General features: G+C 42.1%; 1 non-coding gene across 1 annotated transcript; it reads left to right on the forward strand.

Annotated features, from left to right (window-relative positions):
* Nucleotides 1-1,665: 1,665 nt before the first annotated feature.
* Nucleotides 1,666-1,758, forward strand: trnar-ucu (transfer RNA arginine (anticodon UCU)). The gene is made up of 2 exons: nucleotides 1,666-1,702; nucleotides 1,723-1,758. It is a non-coding gene; the product is annotated as a tRNA-Arg (tRNA).
* The last annotated feature ends 4,063 nt before the right edge of the window (nucleotides 1,759-5,821 follow it).

Raw genomic sequence — 5,821 nt, forward strand, 5'->3', positions numbered from 1 at the left:
CAGGTTATTGCTATGACACCACCTAAGCAGCTGTACAACTTCATCCCTGTAAGTGGACTTGTCATCATCACTGATCAGTCCTATTATAGTGGTGTCATCGGCAAACTTAATGATGCGGTTGTTGCTGTGTCTTGCTGTGCAGTCGTGAGTAAATAGGGAGTACAACCTTGGACTCAGACAGCAGCCTTTTGGGGTTCCAGTGCTCAGGGTGAGTGGTGTTGATGTTTTATTGCCTATCCGCACCACCTGTGGTCTCTCGATAAGAAAGTCCAGCAGCCAGTTGCAGACAGAGTTGTACAGACCTAATCCCCTGAGCTTTGTCACCAGTTGACTGGGTATGATGGAATTGAATGCTAAACTGTAGTCCACAAACAGCATTCTCACATACGAGTTCTTAGTGTCCAGGTGTTCCAAGGTTGTATGCAGAGCCAGGGAGACAGCATCATCCACTGATCTGTTGTTATGGTAGGTGAACTGCAAGGGGTCCAGGGACTCTGTGATGGAGGAGTTGATGTGTGACAACACCAGCTTCTCCAGGCATTTCATCACCACAGATGTTAATGCTACTGGGCGGTAATCATTCAGGCATGTCACTTTTGTCTTTTTGGGGGTTGGAACAATAGTGGTTTTTTTGAAGCAGGTGGGGACCATGGACTGTGACAGGGAGGAGTTAAAGATGTCCGTAAGCACTGTGGTCAGCTGGGCTGCACATGTCCTCAGGACGTGAGGTGGTATCCCATCAGGCCCTGCAGCCTTACGGATTTTCACCCTGCTCAGAGTCTTCTGCACGTCCTGCTCTGAGAGTTTCAGAACAAACTCGCCCTGCACACTTGCTGTCTTCTCAGCATTGCCCGTGTTCAGAGCATCAAAGCGGGCATAGAATTTGCCCACTTTGGATCATTGTCCTGCTGGAGAACCCAAGTGCACTTCAGCTTGAGGTCACGAACAGATGGCCGGACATTCTCCTTCAGGATTTTTTGGTAGACAGCAGAATTCATGGTTCCATTTACCACAGCAAGTCTTCCAGGTCCTGAAGCAGCAAAACAGCCCCAGACCATCACACTACCACCACCATATTTTACTGTTGGTATGATGTTCCTTTTCTGAAATGCTGTGTTACTTTTACGCCAGATGTAATGGGACACACCTTCCAAAGAGTTCAACTTTTGTCTCGTCAGTCCACAGAGTATTTTCCCAAAAGTCTTGGGGGTCATCAAGATGTTTTCTGGCTCATCAGTGGTTTTCGTCTTGGAATTCTGCCATGCAGGCCATTTTTGCCCAGTCTCTTTCTTATGGTGGAGTCATGAACACTGATCTTAACTGAGGCAAGTGAAGCCTGCAGTTCTTTGGATGTTGTTGTGGGGTTTTTTGTGACCTCTTGGATGAGTCGTCGCTGTGCTCTTGGGGTAATTTTGGTCTTTAGAAATGGCTTTATAAACTTTTCCAGACTGATAAATCTCAATCACTTTTTCACACAGGGCCATGTAGGTTTGGATTTTTTTTTCCCTTAATAATAAAAACCTTCATTTAAAAACTGCATTTTGTGTTTACTTGTGTTATCTTTGTCTAATATTTCAATTTGTTTGATGATCTGAAACTTTCAGTGTGACAAACATGCAAAAAAATAAGAAATCAGGAAGGGGGCAAACACTTTTTCACACAGCTGGCTTTGTGGCGCAATGGAGAGCGCGTTGGACTTCTAGGCCTTGATAGAATGAAATCATTCAAAGGTTGTGGGTTCGAGTCCCACCAGAGTCAGGTGTCATTTTTATTGAACCTTTCGAAATCCTCTAGGGATTGGTGTTGATCAAGTCAAATACAGGACTTCTTAAGAGTCCACAGTTGAAAATGAACCAGCAGCCACAAGAAAGAAATTAGCACTGGACTGTGATCACATCACTCCTGTCCTGGAGTCCTTGCACTGGCTTCCTGTCAACTTCAAAATCCTCAAGCTCACCTATAAGGCTCTCCATGGCTTAGCACCTCAGTACCTGTCTGGGTTATCGCCCTACTCCCCACCTGACAACCTCCGCTCTTCTAATTGTGTTTTCCTATCTGTCCCCCAGTCCATCTACACTCTATGGGTGACAGGGCCTTCTCGTGTTTTGCCCCAAAGCTCTGGATCTTTATCCCCAAGGATATCAGAGAGTCACCTTCTCTAAACTCCTTCAAATCCAGACTCAAAACCCTCTTCTTTAGAAGAGCCTTTAATGAACTATTCTTTACCCCTCTGTTCCTACTGTATTTAATACCACCATCTATTGTCTCCTCTAACTGTGTATTCTCATCCTGCTTATCTTGTGTATTTTTTTAACTTTATTGTTGTCATTCTGTAAAGTGCTTTGAAAAGCCACCTTTAAAGGCGCTATATAATGTAAACATTATTATTATTAATAATGAACAGTGCATTTAACACTGAGCACATGCGGTCCTTCTTTGCAAAGGATTGCAAAGGTTGGGAATTAGCTTTTCACTCGTGTTGTTGAAGACCGTATCCTGGCTGTGTTGCAGGAAATGTCTAGATGCCATCACTGGATCAAGGAGAGGATCAGGGTTTTGGGAAGTCTTTTTGATGCCTGACACTGTGTGTTTCCTGGTTGTAACGGGTGTCATTCTGGACCTAAACAACAGAGAACACCATTGAAATCGCTGAACTGCCTAGCGGACACTTTGTCGCCTTCTTCTGACCTGTAATTCATGCGATTCTCTGAAAACATGGCACGTTGTATCTGTGCTACCTTTATGGAGGGTGACCACACTCATAAGGATCATAGATTCGATCACAAGCATCTAAAAACGAGAATGAGAAAACGACATCACGCTATAAGGCTGAATGGCACGAATTCTCCTGTTCCTTCTGCAGCAAATGTGAGTTTTTTTGCTTCTTAACACTGAGATAGTTGGAGATATTTGGCAGCTGTGGGATTCCAACTCAACCCTCAAAGAGACTGGAGCTTTAATCCAGCTCTAAATTAAAAACTGGGTGACTAGTAAGGGCTGGTAGGAGAGGAAAGGAATAAATGCTTCTTTTTTGGACAAATTTAATTTTTTAAATCTTAAATTAAATTAAATCTTTTTTTATTTTTTGGATAAAGTAGACTTTATCTACTAAAAGAAGGAAAGAAATATTTGATTATTATTTTTTCACCAGTTGTTTTGATCAAATTATTGTAACACGGTGCCATATTAAGGTATAATATGTACATGAACGTCGTGTCTGAGTCGATGATGGCAGCTGAGTATCGCTGGAGGACAGTTCATCTTGAGTGGGTAAGCCTGCATAATGAGGGAGAAGAGATCGGCCTCTCTGACGCAGTGTCCAGTGACACTAACCTTCTGTCCTACTGTTCTCTGCTAATGTAGAGGGTGAATGTTTATTTAGGTGAATGTAAGGTTTCGTTCTTGTTTCCGAGCACTTTTTTTGTTGCTGAAAATTAATCTTTTAATTTTCATTTGAATGAATTCCGATATTGTCACCTAATTCTATACATTGTTTCATCAGACTAGAACATTTAGAGGAGCTCAATTGCCTTTATGAATTGCATAGTGATAGTATTTCTTTCCGTTTAAATACTTCAGTCAAAAATGTAGAGAAGGTGCTCCTGTTTTCACCATTATAAGAACTGTGATGCACCAGTAATATTTACTCGTACAAAAGGGCGGAGCAGTGTCTCTGTGGCTCAGGATCTGTACCTGTGACTGGAAGGTTGCCAGTTTAAATCCTGCGGCCGGCAGAGAAATCCTACTCCGTTGGGCCCCTGAGCAACGCCCTTAACCCCAACTGCTCCAGGGGCGCCGTACAATGGCAGACCCTGCGCTCTGACCCCCAGCTTCGCTCCCTGTCTGTGTGTCTGTGTCTCCTTGGAGAAAAGCTGGGGTATGCGAAAAGACGAATTCCTAATGCAAGAAATTATATAGGGCTAATAAAGAAACATTAACATTACACGTACATTAAAAGCATTGTAATCATATTGTTCTGTTCTGTAACAATCTTGAGTGACACAAACCTTCTGTTTTACTGCACTACACTTCTCCAGAGGCCAGTTCAGCACACAAGGATCCTCAGTCAAACAAACACTGCAATCGCTTGATAAACGCCATTTCTCATCCTTTCTCTTAGTGTCGGTGCTACTATTGTATGCAAAGGAGGCAACTTGACAATGAAATCTTAAAGAGAGTCTTCATGAAGGTGTGCGTTGGCAAGCTCTCCACTGGCAATTGACTGGGCTTGTGAAGAAACCAATCTCATTCAACAACCATGCAAATTGCACAGCTTAAGGCACATGAAGCGAAATCTGTGAGCTGATTGACACAAAACAATGTCACTTCACATTATCTGCAAAGTTGTTTTGCTTGTCTGACCACCTCTTCCTACTTTACAGTGAGCACATATATTTCAGTTGCTTTCCCCCATGTGGAGATGTATCCATTGCCAAAACTGCTGTCTGATTATTTAAATTATCTGTAAAACTGTTACATGACTTAATCTAATTGTAAATTTATAAGACGGTCTATGAGACATTTGTGAGAGTAGCTGAATCCCAGGGCTGGTATGGAATCACACACAGAAGGGTCTTCTGTGTGATCTGAGTCCCACTGCTCAGAGCTACAGACTGGTCAAATGGTCACTATTGTAGACATGACCATCGGAACATCGGCTACAAATAATCAATATACTGATCATAGTGTCACTACTGGTGTTTATTACATAAATACTATATATAAATAATAAGATAATTCCACACTCATATGTGTTATAAAACATTTATAAACATTTTGGGAGGCTGACATACAGTAAAGAAAGTAATACTGAAGGGCTGGAAGTCCTGGAAAGCGTTAATAGAACCTCCTTGCTTTCGACCTGGAACAGAGCCCACAACTGACAGATCAGTGACCCCTGAGCCCAGTTCACAGAGTGGAGAATCAGGAGCTCTTTTATGTCTCTAAGAGGGCTGGGAGGAAGGATAAAAGGGGGAAATGTGACATGAGTCCAGGCTGTTCTGTCTGATATTGTTCATGTAGCAGCACTGATTGTCTGAATATCTTCTGGTTCTGGATTGTGAGGATAGAGAGCAGTACGGAGTTGAGATCCTGTCTGAGTGTGAGTCTGAGCTGGGAATCTGACTGAGAAGAGAATAATGATTTTTTATTCTGCCTGAGAATTTTCCTGAGAATTTTTCCTGAGAATTTTTCTTCTTTTCCAAGTGGTGTTACATCCCCTTCAGATACTCTACACAGACTGCCAGAGAGAAGAGGAGAGAGAGATGGACAGATAAGAGCACACACAGCAAGAGACACATACGTCTTGATTTACTTTGAAGCAAGTGTTCATTTCTTTTCTGGAACAAGTTGTTTCTGAACTTCAAGAAATTCATACAACTTCTGAAAGATAAAATACAAATCTTGCTTCTCAGGACAGAAGAAATGCTGCAAAAAAATGCCAGTGATTTGTGAAAAGCAACGGGAATGTGTTCCTGTGCAGCTGTTAAACAAAGGGCTGGTGGGTCAAACGCACTCAGGGATGTGCTTCAGACTGTGATGATGTAAACATAATCTCCGCTAAAAATTGAAGTGATTTCTTCGCAAACCCTCTTGAATGTCGCAGGAAATCTTCGTATTTTACTCGTGTGCAACTAAAACAAGTAAACAATTCAGTACCTAAGTCAATGTCCAAGAAAACCATCTTCACGTGTGGAATTTTTCTTTAACTGGCTGTTGGGAGAATTCATTTACACACCCGTTGTATCCTTAGCAAAAATATTTTAAAATTAGAACACAGATTTGTTGGAGAACTTGACAATCCCTGACAATCATTATTAAA

Source organism: Atractosteus spatula (genome assembly GCF_055471065.1).
Source record: "Atractosteus spatula isolate fAtrSpa1 chromosome 10 unlocalized genomic scaffold, fAtrSpa1.hap1 SUPER_10_unloc_6, whole genome shotgun sequence".
In the NCBI taxonomy this organism is placed as follows: Eukaryota; Metazoa; Chordata; class Actinopteri; order Semionotiformes; family Lepisosteidae; genus Atractosteus; species Atractosteus spatula.